General features: G+C 41.4%; 1 protein-coding gene across 1 annotated transcript in view; it reads left to right on the top strand.

Annotated features, from left to right (window-relative positions):
* Nucleotides 1–27,679, top strand: part of STARD9 (StAR related lipid transfer domain containing 9) — a 116,862-nt gene that overhangs the window by 8,660 nt on the left and 80,523 nt on the right. The gene's annotated exons all lie outside the window — the stretch shown is intronic.

The following is a 27,679-nucleotide window of genomic DNA, read 5'->3' as shown; positions in this document are numbered from 1 at the left end:
GGCAATATGTGTAAATATGTCTTTGGTATGTACTTGGAAACCAAAAAATTCATGTGACTGCCTTTGTTGCAATTATTCACTCTATTATGTTGGTTTGGAGCCAGACCTGTAACATCTCTGAGGTCTGCTGGGACTGATTTTTCTGCTAGTGCAGACTTCTGAAGATGATTGGATAGTTCTAAACCATGGAAGTGTAATTCCCCTTCCTTCCCTTTTGAGGGGACCATGTGGAAATAAGACCCTAGACCACTGTGGGATTTGTTATTTTCATTGGTCCCTTCTGTTATGATATGAGCACCTCACTTTTGTAGTCACAGTTTATTTGCCATAAATGCTTAGCAGGTGCAGTGTGGGTATTACCTGGCCCTGACAAAGCCTTCTCTGTCCTTTGGAGGATGAGGGCTCTTGCAGATCCAGGCTTGTCTTGTGACCCTCGAACTTTATCCCAATACTCAAGTGTGTATGAGATAACTGGTTTACTGGTGTTCATATTGTTCCACTGAGATCCTCCAAGAAGAGCCAGGAAAGGAACTGACTCTTAAATAAGAGGATGGTACTCCTAAAGCAGTTCACAATTGTGACTGTATCTGTGGCATCGAAGACAGTGGTCTCTAGAAGAAAGTGTGAGCATTCCAATGGCTCCTTCTGTTCTTGGCCATAGCATACCTAGGACTGTTCTGTACATAAGAAACATTAACTATTTTGTGTAACATTTGATAGATAATCTGGGAAGTATATGTAAACAAAACAAAAACCACCATTTAGTGTACAGTGTACAGGTATAATTTTGTTTTGAGGCTCATATTTTGTATTTATGTAGCTTAAGTGTGTAAAAATTATCTAGTGGAAACCCAGAAGCCCATCAGTTCAGTTCAGTTCAGTCGCTCAGTCGTGTCCGACTCTTTGTGACCCCATGAATCGCAGCACGCCAGGCCTCCCTGTCTATCACAAACTCCCGGAGTTTACTCAAACTTCTGCCCATCCAGTTGGTGATGCCATCCAGCCATCTCATAGAGGAGGGGAATTCATAAATATGATTCCTCTTCTGTTGCTTGATTTGAAATTCAGTGGAAAGATCAAATGGGATTTGGACAGGAAGCCTGTGCAGAGAGATAAAACCAGTGCCTCCTAAAACTTATTCTGGCTTGTTTACTGAAAGTCTAAGGCATTCATTGGGTAGTATATGAGAGGGAAGGAAAGGAATCTCTGTCACAGGCTGGAGAAGGGCCAGAGTTTCCAGAATGTTCTCAACACTCAGTTCCACCTGATTTGTTTGGACGGACTCATCTCTGACAGAAATTGCAGCCCAGACTTTTAACGCTAATCAGTATGGCTCTGAGGTTACCAGGGTTAAGAGAGGCAGATTGTTATAAAATAGGACTTGGCATAGGAAAGAATTTATATGTCATCTGGTTCTTCCTCTCCCAAAATACAGCAATCCTTTCCACTGTCTTTCTGATCATATTTTGGGGGACGGGGGAGGGGTGGCAAGAGGCCAGTCTTATTGAAGTATAATTTTGATATAAGTCACCATTTAGTATACAGTGTACAGTTCTATGAGTTTTGGCAAGCACATATAATTGTACAGCTTACACTACAATAAGTATATAAAATAGTGTATCATCCCCCAAATCTTCCATGTCTCTTTGTAGTCAAACTGTTCTCCTTAACCACCTAGCCCCTGGAAATGTTTTCTTCCCTACAGTTTTATCTGCTTCATAATGCTATATAAGTGTAATATAATAGTAGGTAGCCTTTTGAGTCTGGCTTACTTCACTTAGCCTGATGTATTGAATACTTGAGATTCACCTCTGCTGTGGTTTGTAATCTGACCTTGATTCAGACTCATGTAAATAATTTTCTTGCCCCGAAGGAATCTTATGGCTTTGAAAACATTGATTCTAACTGCAAAGGGTGAGGCACCAAGTCCCTGGAGGATGTACCTCCTTTTTTGAAGGAAGGACTGTCATCACCCTCAGAAATACAGCACTGATTCCAAAATACCCAGATATCTGCATTGAAATTTTCCCTACTGGTCTTAGGGGGATTTTGAGCAACGTCATAAACCATTGCATGATAGATGTTGATGAAAAGTCACCTATTTGGTGTTGGTGCTGCCTCCTGCTCATGGTCTTTTAGAGTGTTAGAGCTTGAAGGGAACCTAGCTGTCATCCAGGCCAGGCTTTCCCAACCTCAGCACTATTGATATTCTGGCTGTGTAATTCTTCGTTGTGAGGAATCTGTCTTGGACACTGTAGGATCTTTAGCAGTGTTGCTGGCCTCTATTCTCTAGATGCTGGTAGTAGTCCCAATTATGACAATCAAAAATGTTTTCAGACAAGGCCCATCTTCTAGGCCAACCCTTTTATGTTCCAGATACAATGTATAACTAACATAGGCTTATACAGGCAGTTAATGCCCAAGCAGGACTAGACCCTTGCTTACTCTGGTGGCTTTTGCATTGCATTGTGTTTATGCTTTGTTACAGCCTCAAAAAATAAGTTCAAGATTAAAATTCCTTAGCGCTTTAGCACTTTCCAGTCCTTAATGGTGACACACTTCAACACATAGATCAGGTGTCAACAAATATGAGCCTGTAGAGAGCAAGTCAGCTGCTTCTGCTGAGAGGCAGCTTCCTTGTTAATCACCTGTCGATCCTAAATGTTTATCATTTCATTTGACTCTCTCCCCAAAGTCTATCAAACATATATTTTTACTCTGTTTTATAAATAAGGAAACTGAGGCATGAAAGGTTACAAGGCTTGCCTGAGTCACTTAGCCAGTAAATAAGTAGTGAAGCAAGGATTCAAACCCAAGACAGTCTGACTCTAAATTGTATGTCGTGTCTACCAAGCCTCACTGACTCTCAACATTAAACTATTCTCGTTTAGTCTACTAGTGACCTGGTCCTCTCTTTCTATATATTATCTGTTTCCATTCTTTCAGCAACCTGAAATGGAGAAGATTTTATCTTCTTTCTGTAGTTGGGGAAATTTAGGCTTAAAGAGATTACATGATCTGCCCAAAGTCACACAACAAGAAAATGAGTCTTGGATTTGAACGCAGGATCATCTGAATGCAAAGTTCATATTCTTTTATAAAAAAATATAAAAAGAGGTATTATAGTAAAAGGAAGAGAAGGAAAATTGAGGAGAGAGGATGATGGGAAAGAGAGAGAGAGAAAAGGTTATGGTGATTGGGGATTGGCAGGGGATTATACTATCTGATTTGACATCAGAGTCGTGGGGTAATGGACATCAGCATTCCTTTTTTTTATTCAATTTGAAAGCAATAATTGTTTATTAACTGACTAGATTGCAAAAATAATTATGGTAGATACCTTAGTTCATCCTTCTAATAAGCCTGTTGATCTAGTCTTCCCTGTTGCCAGCATCCCCACCTTTTTACAAAATGGGTGGTCTTTTTCTTCATTCCTCTTCATGGAGAAGACAATTTATTTTGTTTTATTTTATTTTGGAGAAGACAATTTAAAGGGTCACAGGAAGCTGCTTGCTTCTTTGAAACATTTTCCAACATATAGATGTCATGAATCATATCCTCCATGCAGATGATGCCATATTTCCCAAGAGATTGAGCTATCAATGTGTTATCCATCAGGACAATTCACTTCTTGTTGATTTTGCCATAACCTCAGTTGTAGATGAATTCATTTACAGACTTCAGATTTGGGTACCCCCATTAAATGTTTTGGAGAAGGACATGGCAATCCCCTCCAGTATTCTTACCTGGAGAATTCCATGGACAGAGTAACCTGGCGGGCTACAGTCCACAGGGTCACAAAGAGTCAGATACTATGAGTGACTGAGCACTCTTGAAGTTAGAACTGGGTTTGAATTCAGGCATAGCCACTTAATAGCTGGCTTACTTCAGACAGTTAACTTAACCTGTCTGAGTCTTAGTTTTTTTAGCTGGAGTGGAGAAGCAAATGGCAACGCACTCCAGTATTCTTGCCTCGAGAATCCCATGGACAGAGGAGCCTGGTGGGCTACAGTCCATGGGGTCGCAAAGAGTCGGACACGACTGAGCGATTTAACTTCACTTCACTGTGAGGAGGAAAGAAATAGTGATGTGAAGTGCTCAGTCTAGGGCTTGGCAACTAGAAGTTGAGTAAATGAGGTTGTGAGTGCTGTGGCTTGGGTTGTGATTATCACTATCACAGTAGAAGAGAAGCAAGGCTCATGCTTCTTTCTAAGAGCTGAACTAGCTTTGAAAATCTCTTCTTTCAATCTGTTGTGCTCACTTCTGGGACCAGCATGCTCCACTTGGAAAATTAACTTCCCTCCCTTCCTCCTGGTCAGGAACATCTGTTGGCGCGGGAGTCCTCTGCTCAGGCATATTGTGTTTGGGTGATTACGTGTTTGTAAAAATTTCCATGAAGAGCATTAGCTCAGCTTTACCCACCAAGGACTGTGAGTGGCTGTCAAAACAAGTGCAGACTGAGTCAACAGAAAGCCAGTCACGAACAAAAAAACCACCCAGCCCTTGTGGGACGTAATTGCTTCTATACTCCTGGGAATCTTTATTTCAAAGTGCTTTTGTTATTTGGCTAAAACACAATGCCTAAAATGCCTGTAGCTTTTCCACATGAAAAATTGTGAGTGAGCAGAGATTTCCTCCCCACAACTACCAAATTCAAAACTGAAATTCTAGTAGCACTGTGGTTGTGTTTGTTGTTGTTTACATGTCCATAATACGCTGAACTTCACACAACACAGAAATACCATCCATTGCTTACCCTCAAAGAGCCCTGGCAGGGGCCAGGATGGAGGGCAGTGGGCTGTGTGTGTGTTGATGTGCATGCATGCATGTATGTTTGTGTTACAGGTTCTTTGGTGAACATATTCTCCAGTCCTGGACTCCAGTTTAAAGATGTTAGGAGCCTGGAGAGGCTTCAGAGGAAAACCCCACACACCCCAAAATGATTAAAGGACTGGCTGCAGGAACCAAGAGGAAAGCTACTGTCAGTGTAGTACATGCCATGTGTGTGATTGTTTAATGAAGGAACATTGCTTTGCAGACAGGAAAGTCAGGTGATAATAGTGCCTTACAAGTATAGAGCATGATGATTTTAAGTTTATGCAGCATTAAAACAAGCTGGTCTTCATTGCCATTAGGAGAAAACAGAAGAGAATTCCCTGGCCATCCAGTGGCTTGTACTCTGTGCTTTCACTGCCGAGGGCACAGGTTGAATCCCTGGTCAGGCAACAGAGTTTCCGCAAGCTGTGCAGCACAGCCAAAAAAAAAAAAAAATGGAAAAAGAGAAATTTTGGATTAAATTGCAAAGGACTGTTTGTAATTAGGACATGAAGAGTAGCTTGTGCAGAGTTTTTGAATCCAGCTAAATAGTTTTGACTTTAGAATTCCAGAATTTTGGTGTTAGAAGAAACGCTAGAGACACATATTTGAAGGATAAAGGCGTAGAGAGACAAAAATAGCAATTATAGGGTGTTTTTTCTTTTTGGTTAGTCCAGAACTGTGCTTGATGTTGCATGGGAAGTCCTGTTGCTTATTCCAATGACAGGGTCATGAACTGCAACAGAGAGTTTCCTGCAGGGCAGGAAGTGTGCTGCTTAACAAAATCCCAAGGAAAGATCTTGTTCTTGAGACTGGGCCTCTCCCTGACTCTACTCCATCAAGATGAGGACATGGCATTGTAACCATCTAGTAGTATGTGGGGGCATTGAGCACCTATTATTATAGGTTCTCTAATGTGACATATGCTTTCTTTGTACAGTTCTTCTGTGTATTCTTGCCACCTTTTCTTAATTTCTTCTGCTTCTGTTAGGTCCTTGCCAGTTTTGTCCTTTATTGTGCCTATCTTTCCATGAAATGTTCCCTTGGCATGTCCAGTTTTCTTAGAGATCTCTAGTCTTTCCCATCCTGTTGTTTTACTCTATTTCTTTGTATTGTTCACTTAAGAAGGCTTTCTTATCTCTGCTTACTATTCTCTTGGATATATCTTTCCCTTTCTCCTTTGCCTTTCACTTCTTTTCTCAGCTATTTGTAAGGCCTCCTCAGCCAACCACTTTGCCTTTTTACATTTCTTTTTCTTGGGGATAGTTTTGGTCACCACTTCCTGTGCAATGTTATGAACCTCCATCCATAGTTTTTTGGGCACTCTGTCTACCAGATCTAGTCCCTTGAATCTATTCGTAACCTCCACCGTATAATCATAAAGGATTTAATTTAGGTCATACCTGAATGGGCTAGTGATTTTCCCTACTTTGTTCAATTTGAGCAGTTCCACAAACTATGAAATATTCTTAATGAAATGGGAATAGAAGACCACATTACTTGCCTCCTGAGAAACCTGTATGCAGAACAAGATGCAACAGTTAGAACAACGGTGTGGAACAACGGACTGGTTCATAATTGGGAAAGGAATACCTCAAAGCTGTATATTGTCACCTTGCTTATTTAACTTATATGCAGAGTACATCATGTGAAATGCCAGGCTGAATGAATCACAGGCTGGAATCAAGATTGCTGGGAGAAATATCAACAACTTCACATATGCAGATGATACCACTTTAATGGCAGAAAGCAGAGAGGAACTAAAGAGCCTCTTGATGAAGGTGAAAGAGGAGAGTTAAAAAGCTGGCTTAAAATTCATCATTCAAAAAACTAAGATCATGGCATCCAGTCCTATCACTTCATGGCAAATAGATGGGGAAAATGTGGAAACAATGACAGATTTCATTTTCTTGGGCTCCAGAATCAATGCAGACAGTGACTGCAGCCACAAAATTAAAAGAGGCTTGCTCCTTGGAAGAATAGCTATGATAAACCTAGACAGCATATTAAAAAGCAGAGACATCACTTTGCCACAAAGGTCTGTATGTCAAAGCTATAGTTTTTCCAGTGGTCATGTATGGATGTGAGAGTTGGGCAATAAAGAAGGCTGAGCACCAAGGAATGGATGCTTTCAAACGGCGGTGCTGGAGAAGACTCTTGAGAGTCCCTTGGACAGCAAGGAGATCAAACCAGTCAGTTCTAAAGGAAATCAACCCTTTAACTGGAAGGACTGATGCTGAAGCTGAAACTCCAGTGTTTTGGCCACCTGATGGGAAGAGCTGACTCATTGGAAAAGACTGATGCTGGGAAATATTGAGGGCAAGAGGAGAAGGGGACAACAGAGGATGAAATCGTTAGATGGCATCACTGACTCAATGGACATAAGTTTGAGCAAACTCAGAGAGATAGTGAAGGACAGGGAAGCCTTGCATGCTGCAGTTCATGAGGTTGCAAAGAGTCAGACACTACTTAGCGACTGAACAACGACAACAACATTGTTACCAGGCTGGGACTGCTTAATGGCTTCCACAGAAATAACATTTCTATCTGGGGACTGCACCCCATTATAAGATGGTAATTGATCTATGACCTCCTGCCTCAGAAAGTAAGTAGGGTGAGGTAGAGAGGAGTATGACCCTCACTTTTGTTGTATCTGCTGTACTTGGAATGTGAATGAAGGCTTTGGAGAAAAGGAAAGAAGGTGGAAGAGTTACTGAAACTGCAGAGGGACCTTGGAGAGCAGAAGGGGAAAACATGAAGAAGAAACTAAGGTGAGAAGGAATTGGAGAGTTCACAGAGGGGTTAGGATTATACCATTTTTTACAGGAGATATCATTTCCAATTTAGGTGTAAGAACAGGCTCAGATAGGTTGAGTAGCTGGCTTGACGGTCACACAATCAAGTAACGGAGCCAGGATTCAAACCTTTGACTGTGTGATTCCGAAGTCCAAGCTCTCAAATGCTGCACTATTTATACAAGTTCTCTTTGTTTCTGCGTTTCCAGTGCTGCACGTCTTAAATGATCTATCAGTGGTTAGCGGGTTGATAATTTCATTTATGATTCAACGGATGAGAGACAAGCAGGACTCTGCCTTCCTGAATCTTATGGCCTATTTTGAGAAGGCCTTGCAGTTTGCCTAAGCTAGAGAGCCACAGACATCTATGAATTTCTCTGTGCATCCCTTTCCCTAATGCATATATGTGCTAGGGCAGCTGGGGAGCGTGTGGGCGTCAAAGGATTTTTCTCATGAATATTTGCAGAGCTGTGTACATTCCATCGCTAGTGCTAGTTCTTCCCAACCAAGATGGAGACAGAAGTAGAAGAGAGAGAATTTTATAAGAAAAAGCCTTTTTGTGCAATAATTGGATGGGGCTCTGTGGGCCTGAGTGGGGGAAGGGAGATTACCATGAGTGTTTCATTTCAGCACATTCCCTCTGCCAACAGCACAGCTGCTTGGCTCCGTAAGCATGTCCATGGGCTGGATTTTAAAGCAATAAGGTCATTCTTTTGGCTTCATCTTAAACTCATTTTTTCCCCTCTCTAGAAACTCGATTGTCAATTTTTAAAGGGTAGCTTTTAGACTTACAAAAAAATCTGAAGAACTGAGATCCTTGACACTTAATGCTTACTGTTGGTGCTGGATGCCTGTACAAAAATGAAGAGCAGAAATGAGAGAAATCTTATAAGATGCAAAAGCTTGTTTGGATTTTTTTTTTTTCTCCTCTGTGAGCCAAGGGTAACAGGAATTTCTGGTACTATCTGGAGTCCTTGAGATTTAGCCTGGGGAGAGAGGTTGTGTATAGGAGTGGCATGCCCAAAGCTTGATAGTCAGCTGGAAACGGGGCAGCCTAAGCATAAATACAGATAGAGGTCCTGAGACATGTCCTTGCTGCTCTGTAGTGCTGAGAAGTTGCCCTATACTCCACTTCCTTTATACCTGAATTTGTCCTGGGTTTAAAAGGATTGCCAGTTAATTGCTTGAAGATGAGAGGCATGATGATGGAGATGATCACTTTGAGGATCTTTGGAAAAACTGATCTGCAAAATCACCCAAACAAGAGGATGTAAAATGAAGAACAGCCCTTTGAACAAAAGGTCTGTGTGTCCACCACAGTGGACACGTGTTCACGGGCAGACTGACAACAGTGAGCTTCTCCAGTGGGAGCCACCTGGCCTGCATTGCCACGTGCCGAGTTCTCTCCCACACACTTGCACAGCGAGCCCGTGGCAGGTCTCCCCTCAGCACCTTTCAGTGGTCCTCTGTTTGGGGGGAGCCAGTCCAGCTGACCAACAAAAAGTCTCTTCTAAGTGCAGTGTTCCAAAAAGGGTTCAGAAAGTGTCGGAAAGAAATGGGACTGGTCTCTCTCTAGTTCTTTGCATAGCAGAAAGCAGACAGCTGCATAAAATATGTTAGTAGATTAATTAGTTTATTAAAATATTTTGCTATAAAGGTGATACAAGCTAACTGGAAAATGTTCAAACGGTCCAGAAGGGTATAATGTAAAAACCAAAACCCCTTCCCCTTTCATACCTCCCTACTGGTCTCATTCTTCAGAGGTAACCACTTATCTTTAAAAAAAAAAAAAAGTACTGATGGTCTTACACTGTATATTTTGTTTTCAACTGGCTTTACCTTATCACCTTATCTTGGCCCTAATTTATTGGCAGTACCTATTGTTCTACCTCATTGTTTTAATGCTAGATAGAATTCCATTGTACAAAGGTGTTGTAGTTTAATTATTTTTCTAGTGATGTATGGTTTGAATATATTATATGATATATAATTATAATTCCATAATTATGGATTCCTGCTATTATATAATATGTATTATATTATGTGTCTGCTGTTCTCTATAATACTAGAGTGAGCGTCTTTAATTTCTAGTAGTGCAGCTGCTTGTTCAGAGAGTAGTATATTTTAAATTTCAATATATTGTTGTCTAATTTGTACCAGTTTGTACCAATTTACATGCTTAACAGTAGTGTATCAGAATACTTTACCACATTCCTTGTCAATACTAGGTGTTATCAAACTCTTTAATCTTTGCCTGTCTTATTAGAAATGGTATCCTATTTTTAGCTTTTCTTTTTGTTATGTTTGATGAGCATCTCTGTATGTTTCTGGGCCATTTGTATACTTTGTTGCCTGTGAACTATGTGTTCATGTATTTTCCCCCATTTTTCTACTGTACCATTCATCTTTCTCTAATTTTTTTTTCTTTCTCTTATTTTTAAGAGCAGTTAGAATATTAAGGAAAATGTTCCATGTCATAGATGTTGCAGATGTTTCCCCTGTTTACTTTTGTTTTGATTTAGTAATTTTCCCCCTGTGTGTGTGTTTAAATGTAGTCAAATTTATTGACCTTTCTCTGTGGCTTCCTAGTATATTAAACTTAGAAGGGCCTGTCATCCTGAAGTTATGAAAGTATTTGCTATTTTTTTTTCTGGTATACTAGTAAATTTATCTTCTTAATTTAAATATTTGATCCATTTGAATTTTTTTGGTGAAGGAAATGAGGTGGGGCTTAAACATCCATCCTTTCTCCACTGATAGTGTTAGGGGAAACACACTGACTGAAGCTGACCATCCTGGCCAGGCACCATAGTAACCATTTGGATGAGTTATTTTATGACAGGAGGTTCCTTACTAGGAACATGGAACTAATAAGCCACCACCAATAGCAATAGTTTTGGAAAGATCAAAAGGAGATGCCACCTGTCTTACCACCTCCCAGAATCCTTCTCACTGGCATCCATTTTGGCTGAGCAATGCATGTGCCACCAGGAAGGACACTGAGTCAAAATGATTGGCCAGAAACAACCTGGAAACTAATCCCATCACCATAATGCCTGAGACTGCAGGCCCCACGGCAGAGCGGCCCTCCTGGGTTCTCTCACCCTCCTGCTCTCCGCCCAGGCATCCCTTCCCAATACAGTCTCTTGTTTTGTCAGCAGGTCTGTCTCCTTGGACAATTCATTTCCGAGTACTAGGGAAAAGCCCCCCTTTGGGCCCTGGAAGGGGTCCCGCTTCCTGCAACAATAGGAAAAAGCCATTTTTATCATTTGCTTAATTCCCGCATATACCTGGGGTCTCTTTTAAAATTATTTTGTTTCATTGATCTATTTGTACTTTTGTGCCAGAACTATGTATAGTGTTTCAGAAATTTCTTTTCCAAGATCTGAAGTTAGGGGTGGTCAATTATTGTATCCTGGCTCTAATTAGTCTGTGGTTTACACATATTTACATAAGGTCAGCTTCCAGCAAAAATAGCCTTTTTAGAATCCTGAGCAGGGGCTTCCCAGGTGGTACTAGTGGTACAGAATCTGCCTGCTAATGCAGGAGATTTAAGAGAGTGAGGTTCTATCCCTGGGTGGGGAAGATCCCCTGGAGGAGGTCATAGCAACCTACTCCAGTATTCTTGCCTGGAGAATCCCATGGACAGAGGAGTCTGGCAGGTGAAAGCCGAGAGAGTCTCTTAGAGCTGGACAGGACTGAAGCGATTTAGCACAGACACATGCAGAATCGTGTACAGGTGTGGGGATGAAGGGAAACAATGTGTTTATATCTTTGTTTTGTTTACTTTTACCTTTTAACCCTTTTCTCTTACCTCTCCATTAAATCAACATTAAGTTTGATGTCTTATTTGTGAAAGTTCACTAAGATCCTATAATACGTGATTATTTCACCTTCTTCATTCAATCATTCAACCTACATCTACTGAAAAATATGCCAAGAATTGTGCAAGGCACTGGAAATAATAAGAGTTGGACGTTGTACTTAACCATGAAAAACTTAGTTCTTGAGGGAGACAGATACATAGAGTTAATTACCTTACAGTGTGGTAGATAATGCTGTAGTAAATATTTTATTAAACATTTGAAAAATCTTGAAGAGAGAGGTTTGCCTTTTTTCATTGGGAGTGGGAGTGTTGTCAATAAGTCTAGTCCACAGGGTGATTTCTCTTTTCAGTACTGAATAGGATTTAAACATGTAGTTCTCTTCCAAAGGCGAGAAGGGCCTTACGACTTGAAGGTGGTGGGTCACATGCATGGATTTAACTACACAGTTTGGTGAGTTTCCAAAAAGATCAGTGACTTCTCAAAGCGTCACATGAGTCATTCACTCATCTTTACTTGATTCACTCCCTTTTGGTTTCATTCTAGATATCACTTAGTCTTATAAAATAGGTTTATGAACCATTTGATTGAGCCTGGCTATACAGAATATTAACTTGATTTCTGATCATTACGAGGGAGCTGGGTTCAGTAAAAACCTCTCTTCTCTCTGCAGGAAAGGCAGAGTGGATGGTTTCTCAATTTTCAAGTGTGAGGCAAAGGAGTATGAGCTATTTATAGATTCACCTCCCCCCACAGATGAACACAATAGAAGCCTGAAATTAAATGGTGACCAGATGTGCCCAGGCATCTCTCAGACTGTATTTAGAAGTTGGAAAAGGCAGAGCCGCTAGGAAGTTGGGCTCAGGGCAGAACTGGTTGGACTCACTCATAAGATGATTGTCTGTATACAAACAGCCCCTTGCGTCTGGTCCGCAGGAGCAGAAGGGTAAAAGAAGTGTGTATGCAAACTCATTTTTCTTGCTTCTTTTCCTGGAAGTGGGAGATTATTCCTTTGTTAGTCATTTCATTGCTCAACTCTTGCCTCTGTAGTTGGGCAGTTAGACAAAGTGGAAAAGCTTTTGGGGATATGTGCTGAGTTGGTGTGGGGTAAGAGCCGGTGCGGCTTCCTTGCTGTTGGTGGGGGTAGTGGTTCTGCTCAGATGAGAAGGGATCTGACCGAAATGGAAACCCTCAGTTGCTTTTCTTTTTCTCTTTACTATTCCTTCCGTATTAAACTAACCCCATCTTGCTTGTGGTGGTGTTATGGTTTAAAGTACAAACATGTAGTGGTTTCTGCCTGGTATTGCTTTTCCTTTCCTTCCCACATTAAAGATTTTTGAGAAAATAGAAGCAGCTTCCTCCTTTAATAAGCATCTGGCACTATTTGCATGGAGTTTAGAGACTTGATTTCAGGGTTTGGAAAAGTAATGTTCAATTTTGGAGAATATTCTCATGAAAGACTCCTATAAGTGGCAAGAAAGAAAAAAACTACCACGGTTTGAGAACCTGCTGTATTCCAGGTACTGAACTGAGTACCTGATTCCTCTCATTCACTCTTAAATAGCAACCCCATGAAGTGGGTTATTATCATCTCTGTTATTCAGATGTGAAAAACAGGCTCAAAGAGGTTAGGATAAGTTCTTTAGGTCCACACTACTAAGAGGTGGAGTCCAGATTGAAACCCAGACCTGGTGCTGCAAAGCCCTTGGTCTTTCCACTACCCCTGCCACCAGTTGTGTGTGCTAACTCCTCCTGACTATGCGCTTGCCTCTGATATTTGAAGTAAGATGTGAATTAGCTGACAATTAGAAGAATTTGAGTTGTTAAACTTTGCTTTTATCATAAGAAAGGATGCAGGGAAAAAAAAAAAAAGGAAAGGATCCAGGAACCATAAAGAGGAACATGTGGTTACAAGCCTCCCTGTTGATGCTTTTCTCTGAGATATGGAGAACACCATCTATTTTAAATTTTGTGTCTGAAGCAAGTGCTGTCTACAGGTGGAGTCAGGGTGTTTTCTACTGAACCCCTCAAATAACTCTAGTTGACCCAGTCACTTTCTGAGATACAGCAAATAGTTCCTACTTTACAACAAATGGATACTTCATTTTACCTATTCTGACCCAAGATGTTGTTACTGTTTAGTCATTAAATCACATCCGACTCTTTGTGACCCCATGGGCTGCAGCAGGCCAGGCTTCCTTGTCCTTCACTATCTCCTGAAGTTTGCTCAAACTCATGTCTATTGAAGTGGTGATGCCATCCAACCATCTCATCTCCTGTTGCCCCCTTCTCCTCCTGCCCTCATTCTTTCCAAGTATCACGGTCTTTTCCAATGAGTTGACCCTTTGCATCAGGTGGCCAAAGTCTTGGAGCTTCAGCTTTCAATTAATATTCAGGGTTGATTTTTAAAGATTGACTGGTTTGATCTCCTTGCTGTCCAAGGGATTCTGAAGAGTCTTCTCCAGCACCACAATTTGAAAGCATCAATTCTTTGGCACTCAGCCTTCTTTATGGTCCAACTCTCATATCCATACATGACTATGCAATAACCATGGCTTTGACTTTACAGACCTTTGTCAGCAAAGTGAAATCTCTGCTTCTTATACACTGTCTAGATTTGTCTAACTTTCTAAGGAGCAAGTGTCCATTAATTTCATTACTGCAGTCACCATCAACGGTGATTTTGGAGCCCAAGAAAAAAAAAATCTGTCAGTTTCCACTTTTCCCCCATCTATTTGCCATAAAGTGATGGGACTGGATGCCATGATCTTATTTTTTTGAGTGCTGAGTTTTAAGCCAACTTTTTCACTTTCAGCAAGAGGTTCTTTAGTTCCCTTTCACTTTCTGCCATTAGAGTGGTATTATCTGCATATCTGAGGTTGTTGTCATTTCTCTTGGCAGTTTTGATTCCAGCTTATGATTCATCCAGCCTGGCATTTTGCATGATGTACTCTGCATATAAGTTAAATAAGCGTGGTGACTGTATACGGCCTTCACGTACTCCTTTCCCAATTTTGAACCAGTGTGTTGTTCCATGCCCACTTCTAACTGTTGCTTCTTGACCTGCATACAGGTTTCTCAGGAGGCAGGTGAGGTGGTCTGGTATTCCCATCTCTTGAAGAACTTTTCACAGTTATGATCTGCACAGTCAAAGGCTTCTGCGTAGTCAACAAAGTAAAAGTAGATGTTTTCCTGGAATTCCCTTGCTTTTTCTGTGATCCAATGGATGCTGGCAATTTGATCTTTGGTTCTTCTGCCTTTTCTAAACCCAGCTTGAACATCCGAAACTTCTCAGTTCACATATTGTTGAAGCTTAGCTTGGAGAATTTTGAGCATTACTTTGCTAGCATGTGAAATGAGTGCAGTTGTGCGGTAGTTTGAACATTCTTTGGCGTTGCCCTTTTTTGGGATTGGAATGAAAATGACCTTTTCTAGTCCTGCGGTCATTGATGAGTTTTCTAAATTTGCTGACATATTGAGTGCAGCACTTTAACAGCATCATCTTTTAGGATTTGAAATAGCTCAGCTGGAATTCCATCATCTCCACTAGTTTTGTTTATAGTGATGCTTCCTAAGGCCCACTTGACTTCACAGTCCAGGATGTTTGGCTCTAGGTGAGTGACCACACTCTTGTGGTTGTCTGGGTCATTAAGACCTTTTTTGTATAGTTCTTTTTTTTTTTTTTTTTTTTGTATAGTTCTTCTGTGTATTCTTGCCACCTCTTCTTAATCTCTTCTGCTTCTGTTAGGTTCTTGCCATTTCTGTCCTTTATTGTGCCTGTCTCTGCATGAAATGTTCCCTTGGTATCTCCTATTTTCTTGATGAGATCTCTAGCCTTTCCCATTCTATTGTTTTCATCTATTTCTTTGCAACATTCAATTAAGAAGGCTTTCTTATTTCTCCTTGCTGTTCTCTGGAACTCTGCTTTCAGATGGATATATCTTTCCCTTTTTCCTTTTCCTTTCACTTCTCTTCTTTCCTCAGGCGCTTGTAAGGCCTCCTCACACAACCATTTTGCCTTTTTGCATTTCTTTTTCTTTGGGATGGTTTTGGTCACCACCTCCTGTACAATGTTATGAACCTCCATCCATAGTTCTTTAGGCACTCTGTCTACCAGGTCTAATCTCTTCAATCTATTTCTCACTTCCACTGTATAATCATAAGTGGATTTGATTTAGGTTATACCTGAATGGCCTAGTGGTTTCCCTTACTTTCTTCAGTTTAGCCTGAATTTTGCAATAAGGAGCTCATGATCTGAGCCACAGTCAGCTCCCGGTCTAAGTTTTGCTGGCTGTATAGAGGTTTTCCATCTTTGGCTGGGAAGAATATAATCAGTCTGATTTTGGTATTGACCATCTGGTGATGTACATATGTAGAGTCATCTCTTGTGTTGTTGAAAGAAGGTATTTGCTATGATCAGTGTTTTTTCTTGACAAAATTATGTTAGCCTTTGCCCTGCTTCACTTTATACTCCAAGGCCAAACTTGCTTGTTACTCCAGGTATCTCTTGACCTCCTACTTTTGCATTCCAGATCACTATGATGAAAAGGACATCTTTTTTTGGTGTTAGTTCTAGAAGGTCTTGTAGGTCTTCATATATCCATTGAATTTAAGCTTCTTTGGCATTAGTGGTAGGGCATAGACTTAGATTACTGTGATGTTGAATGGTTTGCCTTGGAAATGAACCAAGATCATTCTGTTGTTTTTGAGATTGCCCACAAGTACTGCATTTTAGACTCTTTTGTTGACTATGAGGGCTACTCCATTTCTTCTAAGGGATTCTTGCCCACAGTAGTAGATATAATAGTCATCTGAATTAAATTCACCCATTTCCGTCCACTTTAGTTCACTGATTCCTAAAATGTGTATGTTCACTCTTGCCATTTCCTGATTGACTGTGTCCAGTTTACTTTGATTCCTGAACCTAACATTGCAGGTTCCTAGGCAATATTATTCTTTATTAGCATCGGACTTTACTTTCACCACCAGCTACATCCATAGATGAGTGTTATTTCCACTTTGGCTCAACCTCTTCATTCTTTCTGGAGCTATTTCTCCTCTCTTCCCAGTAGCCAGGTTTTGAAGTGGACTTTACAAGTGGTGACATGTGCCCATGAAGGAACCTGGGATCTGTACACTAACCCTGCCAGCCGGTTGCTCCTTCCCTTCCTGTCACGACTCAGTATGGCCTTATACCTCTTTTTCTTTTTGGCTGTACCACATGGATCTTAGGTCGCTGACCAGGGATTGAATCCATGCCACCCACAATGGATGTGTGGGGTCTGGATAACCAGGAAAGTCAACCTTTTTTTTGATACCTCTTTTTTAAAAAAATTAATTACTTTTGCCTTTTCATACTGTTCATGGGGTTCTCAAGGCAAGAATACTGAAGTGGTTTGCCATTCCCTTCTTCAGTGGGCCACATTTTGTCAGAACTCTCCACCATGACCTGCCTGTCTTGGGTGGCCCTACATGGCATGGCTCATAGTTTCATTGAGTTAGACAAGGCTGTGGTCCATGTGATTAGATTGGTTAGTTTTCTGTGATTGTGGTTTTCAGTCTGTCTGCCCTCTGATGGAGAATGACTGCATCGGACCTTGCTTTGATCACCAGTCACATCCACAGCTGGTGTTGATGAAAGTGAAAGAGGAGAGTGAAAAAGTTGACTTAAAGCTCAACATTCAGAAAACTAAGATCATGGCATCTGGTCCCATCACTTCATGGCAAATAGAAGGAGAAACAGTGGAAACAGTAGCAGACTTTATTTTTTTGGGTTCCAAAATCACTGTAGGTGGTGACTGCAGCCATGAAATTAAAAGACGCTTACTCCTTGGCAGAAAAGTTATGACCAACCTAGATAGCATATTAAAAAGCAGAGACATTACTTTGCCAACAAAGGTCCATCTAGTCAAGGCTGTGGTTTTTCCAGTGGTCATGTATGGATGTGACAGTTGGACTATAAAGAAAGCTGAGCGCTGAAGAATTGATGCTTTTGAACCATGGTATTGGAGAAAGAAGGCTCTTGAGAGTCCCTTGGACTGCAAGGAGATCAAACCAGTCCATCCTAAAGGAAATCAGTCCTGAATATTCATTGGAAGGACTAATGTTGAAGCTGAAACTCCAATACTTTGGCCACCTGATACGAAGAGCTGACTCACTGGAAAAGACCCTGATGCTGGGAAAGATTGAAGGTGGGAGGAGAAGGGGACGACAGAGGATGAGATGGCTGGATGGCATCACCGACTCAATGGACATGAGTTTGGGTAAACTCTGGGAGTTGGTGATGACGGGGAGGCCTGGTGTGCTGCAGTCCATGGTGTCACAAAGAGTCGGACATGACTGAATGACTGAACTGAACTGAATTCGTTTTGGCTGTGCTGGGTCTTCATTGCTGCACGGGCTTTTTTCTAGTTGCGGGGAGCGGAGGCTGCTCTTCGTTGCAGTGCACTGGCTTCTCATTACAGTGGCTTCTCTTGTTATGGATCATGGGCTCTGGGGTATGCAGGCTTCAGTGTGCTGCACTGGCTCTAGGCTCAACAGTCATGGTGCGGGGCTTAGTTGCTCCGTGGCCTGTAGGATCTTCCTGGATCAGGCATTGAACCCATGGCACCTGCATTGACAGATGGATTCTTTACCACTGTGCCACCAAGGAAGCCCTGGGTACCTCTTTTTCTAAGTAAGTCCTTCCTCATCTGTGAAGTACCGTGCGGTGTCCAATTTCATGTTGGGGAGGGAAAGATGAAAGCAGGACCTCTAGTTTGAATCCAGAAGAATCTTAATATATATTTCTGAATGAGATGAAGTCCTATATTGTTTTCTAGTTCTATCCTAAATTCCACCCGCTTTAATTTCCAAATATTTATTTTTCAATGAAGATGAACCTCATCTGCTCAGTATCTTCCACATAGCATTTATACACCAGAGAGAATCAGTCTCTCAGGCGTTCGTCAGCTCAGTTAGGGCTTTTAGAGGTTTATCAACTATGCTTCATTGAAAATCAGCCCCAAGTTTCTGAATGACTGTCCAGATTTGTGTCAGTGCATCTCTGGATCATCACCAACAAATGACTTTTAAGCTAAGTGCTCAACACTGTCAGGTCTCTCTTTGATCATCTAGTTTTATTTTTGTCTTTTGCATGCACTTTAATAAAGTGCCTGTGACAACACCAAGAAGCACCTTTGTTCTAGGGCTGTTGGCTAAGGCTGGAGTCACACTTTATTTGGTTGAGGTGACTTGAGATAAAGATCTGAGGTACACGAAGTGCCACAAGATGAGTGTGGTTTGAGGTCTCGTGATTCTAGCATGCAGCTCTGTCTTCTGCAAGCTAGGGCAGTCTTCAGGGTTGGAGGAGGAGAGTGTGGCTCGAGATGGGGAAGTTGCCTGTCAGTGGGATGCAGGAGGCAGATGCTGTTTAGATCAACACGAAATTAATCTCTTTAACCAGACCTTGGATTGCTGAGAATGATACAGGCTTCAGCTGGGCTGCTGAGCCCGACTGTGAAACTGGAACCATGTTGGGGGTTCAGCTCATTTGCTTCTCCGGCATTAAGACGGGTCTCTAGAGACCCATTCAGACTAAACAATATTAAAAACAGGAAATTTGCTCCTAGCAGCATGGTTGCAGGGAAACTTTTTCCACTTAGGCAGGAATGAGAGTTAAAAACAGAAACTCCATCCTCCAGGCTTGTTTTCTTACATAAAAGTAGTGTTCGCAACTCCCAACGACTTGAAGCAGCTTGGCCCTACTTGACTGCCTGTCAGACTACTGCCTGAGGGGATTCATTACAGAAGGTGGTAAAGAGCCCTTGTCAACACAGGAAAAAATATGGAGGCAGTGCTCTGTGGAGGATGCTGACATGGTGATGTTTATCTTTACCTAAGAATTAATGCAGGAAGCACTTAGGGGAGACCTAGAGAACAGCTATTGTTTAATTTGATTCAGCACCCATTTATGGTGTGCATTCTGGATTGGGTCCACATGTTATGTATTCATTTATTCAGTCATTGTTAACTGAGCACGTACTGTGTGGTGTGCATGGGTTCCTCAGACATGTGATGTGCTTTTTATCCCTTTTGTGCTGCGGGACCTGCTCAGGTTTGCTCCTGACAGTCAGCCTAGGGCAGCCCTGAATCAAAGGGTTCAACTCCTGGGACTGCTGCTCTTCTGCATAATTTGCTGCTGAGATTGATGGGGGTGGACAGGGGGACATTTTGGAAGAAGAGAGTGAGGACAAAGAGGAAAGTAAAACGTTGAGAGGAGGGCTTCCCTGTCGGCTCAGTGATAACAGAATTTGCCAACGCAAGATCCAACATGCTGTAGAGCGATGCAGCCCCTGCAGCACAGCTATTGAGCCTGCCCTCTAGAGCCTGGGAGCCGCAAGTACTGAAACGTGCACACCCAGCCCTACGGCCAGAAAAAGGCCCGCACAGTAAACAAAGACCCAGCATAGACAAAAATAAATAAATTTATAATTTAAAAAATAATTTAAAATAATTTTAAAAAGCTAGAGAGGAAATGCTATTCTTTTCTTCTTCTCCCACTGTGATGTCACTCTGCCTAAGAAGTCCAGCGGGGAGAGAGTGAACGTGAACGTGAGTGACCCTAGCCTCTGTTCACCACGCCTCTGTTCACCTCTGTTCACCATGCTTGATCAGTCTGTCACGAACAAGGTTCTGTAGTAGAAGAAACTGTGTGGTGAAAAGATTCTTTATCTTTACAGATGTGTGTCATTATTTTTTGCTGGTAAGAAAAACAGAACTGCTTTTTAAAACTTTAAAGTGGAATATATGCACAGAAAAGTGCACTTACTCGAAGTGAACAGCTCAAATTTTCTATCCACTTGAACTTTCACAAACTGAGCATACCTACGTAACCTGCATGCAGATCAAGAAATAGAGCATTACCAGCACCTCAGAAGTCCCACTTGTGCTCTGTTAAACTCCACTGTAAAACTCTTACCTGGGGCTTTTCTCCAGTGTATGCTCTGCAATGTTGAGAGGAGAAATAATGTCCCTACCTAGCCTGCTAATCTCTGAATTTAAGAGGACAGGCAGGCCAAACACAGCCTTTCCTGGCTTTCTCCTCAGCCTTCCTTTCTTTTTCTGACTTGCAGCTGGTTAGTATCCTATTGACCTTCTTTTACATTCAGCCCCTAGTTTCTGGCTATTGAGATGCATTTTGATGTGTTCTCTCTCTCTCTCTTTGGCTATTCCATGAGTCATGTAGGATCCTAGTTCCCCAACCAGGAATATCAAACCCATGCCCCATGCATTGGAAGCTCAGGGTCTTAACCATTGAACTTCCAGGGAATTCCCCATTTTAGTTTGTTTTTGCTTTGTGTTTTACATTTATAAAATATACTGAAAATGAACAGGTGCATTTCTTTATCAATAAAAATAATGTTACAGAGAACATCTTCAAAATAGAGTAGATTAGCAAGGTTTTAGTATGTGTGCTTCTTTAGTATCCTCCTCAGTTTTGGTACTCTTCAGGCTGAGTGTATGCCAGATTTAACTGTTGTATGTAGGATTATATTACAGCCCAACATTACGAGTTATTATCCACATGCAGGCAGAGCAGTTGGCAAGCTTTCTGGGAAGCCATGCTTTTGCTTGGGGTAGCTTCACGCTTGATCACATGGCCCACATAGAAATGGAAGGTATATACATAAAGGGGAGCCAATAAGAAGAAAGGTCATAGGCTTAGAAATTTTGTAATCTGGGCAGACTTTATGATGACTCTTTAAGATGATTTTAAAAAGTCATCCATCATGCAGTTGTGGTTTTGGTTAAGACTGGGCTGTAGTGCCACAGAGTCTGGGTTGGAACCCCATCTCTGACATTGCTAGCTGTGTGACAGGGCAACTTTTTGGACTGCTCTCTGATTTAGTTGTCTCATCTGTAAAATGATAATAATAGTATCAATTTCATGGATTATTGTAAGGAGTACATTATTAATGTATCTAAAGTGCTTTGAATATCACCTAGTACATTTCAATAGTGAATAAATGTTGTTCTTGTTACTTTAACATCTGTCATGACACTAGACTGGCAACTATCTGAACCTCTCCTTTTTTTAAAATGTAAATGCCAGTCAGTATGGAATTGCGGTCGAATATAGAGTTTCCACCACAGAAGTTTACTTCACAGCCAACTTCACTTGCACATAGTTATTTCATAAGATGAGTACATACATTCACAGCATGGGAAAGAACAATAATGTTTTTTAAGGCTTAGTCATCGTTTCCTATAAATTCTTTCTATAGTAAGGTAGAACCATTATAAACTTCTTATCAGTTTCACTCTGCAGGGGTGGCTGAAGTTTTCCTTCTCAAAGAAAGTGAAGTTTGCACATCAGCAAGATTGATATTACCTGGGAACTTTTGGGGCTCTACCTCAGACCTACTGAATCAAAATTCTAGGGGTGGCATTCATCAAACTTTTTAAATCAGCCCTCCAGGTGATTATGATGCATTCTAAAATCCGGAACCACCATTTTACAAATTTTCTACTATGTGTAGACAGTGGGGGAACATAGTCATAATTATAGGTTGGGGGAAGGATTAGCTGGGAAACACGTTATCTTAGTGAGCTAACTTCTTCTCAGTGTAATATTCTCTAGTTTACAAAGTGTGTTCACATATATTGTAATCATCACATATTTGTCACAAAATTGTTGTGGTAGATACCATTATTTCCACATCTTTTTTTTTTTATATTTTTGGCAGCACTGGGTGTAGGATCTTAGTTCCCCATCTGGGAATTGAACCTGTGCCCCCTGCAGTGGAAGCACAGATTCCTAACCAGCAGGGAAGTCCCTATTTATACATTTTAGAAGAGTTGATAAAGACTGCTGCCACCTAATAAGTTGCAGAACTGGGAACTTTGTCATTTGAAGTTTCCTGAGTCCAAATCCTGGCATCTTTCTGTAGCACTGCATAGCCTTTCTGTCCTTGAGCTGTGAGTGGGCTGGTTTTTGTCTGGCTTTCTCAGTAACAGACCCAGAAATGAGAAGCTGTGAAGGTCATTTATTAGGAAGTATTGCTAGTAAAGGAAGTGGTTGGTAGGGTCGGGAACTGAGACTAGCAAGGACAGGAGGGAGGAGGCCAAGCAACTCCACAGACATGCTGTGAAGACAGAGTATAGTGAAGTGAAAGTCACTCAGTTGTGTCTGACTGTTTGCGACCCCATGGACTATACATTCCATGGAATTCTCCAGGCCAGAATACTGGAGTGGGTAGCGGTTCCCTTCTCCAGGGGATCTTCCCAACCCAGGGGTCGAATCCAGGTCTCCCGCATTGCAGGCAGATTCTTTACTAGATGAGCCACAAGGGAAGCCCAAGAATACTGGCATGGGTAGCCTATCCCTTCTCCAGTGGATCTTCCCGACCCAGGAACTGAATCGGGGTCTCCTGCATTGCAGGTGGATTCAGAGTATAGAGTTTTCTGAATCAAGAATCAAACCTGTCAATCTTAAGGGAAATCAACCCTTGAATACTTGTTGGAAGGACTGATGCTGAGGTTGAAACGCCAGTATTTTGGTCATCTGATGTGAACAGTTGACTCATTGGAAAAGTCCCTGATGCTGGAAAAGATTGAGGGCAGAAGGAAAGGAGGGTGTCAGAGGATGAGATGGCTGGATGGCATCACTGATGCAATGGACATCAACTTGGGCAAACTTCGGGAGATGGTGAGGGACAGAGAAGCCTGCTGTGTTGAAGTCCACGGGGTTGCAAAGAGTCAGACATGACTGATTGACTGAACAGCAACAACAATCAAAAATGTCCTGAGTTGCCCTGCATCCGTCAGTCACTGGTAATAACTGCCTTTTGAAGAACATCTGGCTCTTAAAAGGAGCTCCTGAGGGCAGTCCTCCAAAAAAAGAGACAAAGAGATACAGATACTAACTTTTGGAAGTTAAGGCACACCTATTGGCTGGTACACATGAAAATAGTAGAGAAATCCAAATGTATTGATACATACATGTAGAACATTAACAGCACCTCCTGTACCATCAAAGCTGGTCAGAAGAGTGTGGTAGGAAACTAAGGACTTCTGAAATACATGCTGGCACCAGAATGGGCTATGGGAAAACCCCTCTGTGTGTCCTGTCCCCAAGACTTCCTGGGAGAGCCCTGCGCCTCCCCCCGTGTGTCTTCTAGTTAGGTGTGTGGTCTATAAACAGTCTCCTGTATCTTCTACATCTACCAGTGTGGGCATTAAAAATTGATATTCATAAAGATGACTTCAAGTCCTGCCTTTGCCAAATCCTTAGACACTAAGAAAGAATATACTGAATAATTTTAAATTTTTAATGTACATGAAGTTGATGTGATTTCTGGTTAACTAAAATATCAGAAATATGTTTTTACTAAGAAAATCTCATTTTGTGATCATTTAGCCAAAAGTGGCTTGGAACTTCCCTGGTGGTCCAGTGGTTCAGACTCCGTGCTCCCAATGCAGAGGTCCCGGGTTCGATCCCTGGTAAGGGCACTAGATCTTACATGCCACAACTAAGACCCTGCACAGCCAAATAAATAAATTGAATAAATAAAAGTGGCTTAACCATTGCTATGTGATGATCATTCATGCTGTTCACTGAATATTCATGGCTGTTTATCTCCTATTGTGTGATAGAATTTCACTTTTTGGTCCCATTGTGTGTGGGGTGGGGGGAGGTTTGCATATGATGAGCTCTGTGAGTATATTTAAGAAGAAATGATGTCTGAGTTTTCAGTTGCTGATCTATGACCTTTCAAAGCCCTCTTTCCTTCTGGCATCAAGATCAGTAACATTGGAGATAGATAGTTCGGTCAGAGAAGCTACAACCACCAAGACTCCCTAATGACTCACAAGTAGCATGAGCCAGAAATAAGCTTTTGTTGTTTTCAGCTACTATGCTTTAGGGATTTGCTACAGTAACTTAACTTTGTCCTGACTGCTAACTCTTCAGTGTTGAGCTTGTTGAGTAACTTTAACTTTAGTAGTGCATGCATGCATACTTCAGTTGTGTCTGACTCTGTGCAACTCTATTGCAGCCCGCCAGGCTCCTCTGTCCATGGGATTCTCCAGGCAAGAATACTGGAGTGGGTTGCCATTTCCTTCTCTAGGGGATCTTCCTGACCCAGGAATCAAACCTGATCCCTAGGATGTCTCTTATGTCTAAAATGCATTGGCAGGCAGGTTCTTTACCACTAACACCACCTGGGAAGCCCAACTTTGGTAGAGTATCAGTTATTTTAAGAAAATGGGTCAAGGTGATTTGTTCATGTACTTTCATATATTTTCAATGATAAATGATCTTAATGTGTTTTAAAGTGTTGTTAATGCGTTGCTGTTCAGTGGCTCAGTCATGTCCGACTCTTTGCATGCCCATGGACTGCAGCACACCAGTCTTCCCTGTCCTTCACCATCTCCCGGAGCTTGCTCAAACTCACGTCCATTGAGTCAGTGATGCCATCCAACCATCTTGTCCTCTGTCTTCCCCTTCTCCTCCTGCCTTCAATCTTTTCCAGCATCAGGGTCTTTTCTAATGAGTTGGCTCCTTGCATCAGGTGGCCAAAGTATTAGAGCTTCAGTATCAGTCCTTACAATGAATATCCAGGACTGATTTCCTTTATGATTGACTGGTTTGATCTCCTTGCAGTTTAAGGGACTCTCAGGAGTCTTCTCCAACACCACAGTTCAAAAGCATCAATTCTTTGGTGCTCAGTCTTTATGGTTCACCTCTCACATCCATACATGACTACTGGAAAAACCATAGCTTTGACTATACAGACTTTTGTCGGTAAAGTGATGTCTCTGCTTTTTAATACACTGTCTAGGTTTGTCATAGCTTTTTTTCCAAGGAGCAAGCATCTTTTAATTTCATGATTGCAGTCACCATCTGCAGTCATTTTGGAGCCCAAGAAAATAAAGTCTGCCACTGTTTCTATTCTTTCCCCATTTATTTGCCGTGAAGTGATGGGACTGGATGCCATGATCTTAGTTTTTTTAATGTTGTTTTAAGCCAGCTTTTTCACTTTCCTTTTTCACCTTAATCAAGAGGCTCTTTAGTTCTTCTTCACTTTCTGCCATAAGGGTGGTGTTATCTGCATATCTGAGGTTATTGATATTTTTCCCGGCAATCTTCATTCCAGCTTGTGCTTTATCCAGCCCAGAGTTTTGCATAATGTTGCATATAAGTTAAATAAGCAGAGTGAAAATATATAGCCTTGACATACTCTTTTCCCAATTTTGAATCAGTCTATTGTTCCACGTCCGGTTCTAACTGTTGCTTCTTGACCCACATACAGGTTTCTCAGGAGGCAGGTAAGGTGGTCTGGTACTCCCATCTCTTTAAGAGTTTTTCATAGTTTGTTGTGATTCACATAGTCAAAGAGTTTAGCTTAGTCAATGAAGCAGAGGTGGATATTCTTCTTGAATTCTCTTGCTTTTTCTGTGATTCAGTAGATGTTGGCAATTTGAGCTCTGGTTCCTCTGCCTTTTCTAAATCCAGCTTGAACATCTGGAAATTCTTGGTTCACATACTGTTGATGCGTGGCTTGGAGAATTTTGAGCATTACTTTGTTAGCATGAGAAATGAGTGCAATTGTGTGGTAGTTTGAACATTGTTTGGCATTGCCCTTCTTTGGGATTGGAATGAAAACTGACCTTTTCCAGTCCTGTGGCCACTGCTGAGTTTTTCAGATTTGCTGGCATATTAAGTGCAGCATTTTCACAGCATCATCTTTCAGGAATTGAAATAGCTTAGCTGGAATTCCATCACCTCTACTAGCTTTGTTTGTAGTGATGCTTCTTAAGGCCCCCCTGACTTTGCACTCCAAGATGTCTGGCTCTAGATGAGTGATCACACCATTGTGGTTATCTGGGTCATTAAGATCTTTTTTTATAGTTCTTCTGTATATTTTTGCCACCTCTTCTTAATATCTTCTGCTTCTGTTAAGTCCATACCATTTCTGTCCTTTATTGTGCCCGTCTTTGCATGAAATGTTCCCTTGGTATATCTCATTTTCTTGACGAGATCTCTAGTCTTTCCCATTCTGTTGTTTTCATCTATATCTTTGCATTGTTTAATTAATAAGGCTTTCTTATCTCTTCTTGCTATTCTTTGGAACTTTGCATTCAGTTGGGTGTATCTTTCATTTTTTTCCTTTACCTTTCACTTTTTTTCTCAGCTATTTGTAAGGCCTCCTCAGACAACCATTTTACCTTTTTGCATTTCTTTTTCTTTGGGATGGTTTTGATCACTGCCTCCTGTACAATGTCACGAACCTCCATCCATAGTTCTTCAGGCCCTCTGTCTATCAGATCTAATCCCTTGAATCTATTTGTCACTCCACTGTATAATCATAAGGGATTTGATTTAGATTATATTTGAATGGCCTAGTGTCTTTCCCTGCTTTCTTCAGTTTAGCCTGATTGCAACAAGGAACTAATGATCTGAGCCATAGTCAGCTCCCAGTCTTGTTTTGCTGACTGTATAGAGCTTCTCCATCTTCAGCTGCAAAGAATATAATCAACCTGATTTTGGTATTGACCATTTGGTGATGTATAGAGTTGTCTCTTGTGTTGTTGGCAGAGAGTGTTTGCTATGACTGGTGATTTCTATTGGCAAAACTCTGTTAGTCTTTGCCTGCTTTATTTTGTAATCCAAGGCCAAACTTGCTTGTTACTCCAGGTATTAAAAGTGTTAGAAGGCCTTTCATGTATGCAGGACTCTCTTTAGTTTTTCTTTGACTCCTTTTCCTCTTGGAACCCTCAAACCCACTTATATTTTTTAAGAAGTTGGCTCTAAAAAGGACTTTCACCCTATAGCTCTGGATGGCCAACTATTAATGTGTCCTGTGGACTCCATCTGGCCACCACCAGATTTAGTAAAGTTTTCTTGGAACATATCCATGCCATTTGTTTGTGTAGTATTTGTGGATGCTTTTGTACTACAAAGGCAGAGCTGAGCAGTTGTGACAGAGACCATATGGCCCATAAAGCCTAATATATTTGCTGTATGGCTCATAATAGAAAAATTCTGCCAGCTCCTATCTAATAAATCCTGATTACTAGGAATAGAAAGATTCTCAGATGATTTGCCTGAATTGTTGCAGATACCTAGCTATTGGAGGTTCTGTCTGATGGAATGAAGGTCTTCTCTTGGATCTATTGTTGTTTGGTCGTTAAGTTGTGTCAGACTCTTTGCAACCCCGTGGATCTGCAACATCCCTTTATTTTATCCACTACCTTGAAGGC

Source organism: Dama dama, chromosome 12 (genome assembly GCF_033118175.1).
Source record: "Dama dama isolate Ldn47 chromosome 12, ASM3311817v1, whole genome shotgun sequence".
Lineage (NCBI taxonomy): Eukaryota > Metazoa > Chordata > Mammalia > Artiodactyla > Cervidae > Dama > Dama dama.
This window is presented reverse-complemented; position numbering and strand designations above follow the sequence as displayed.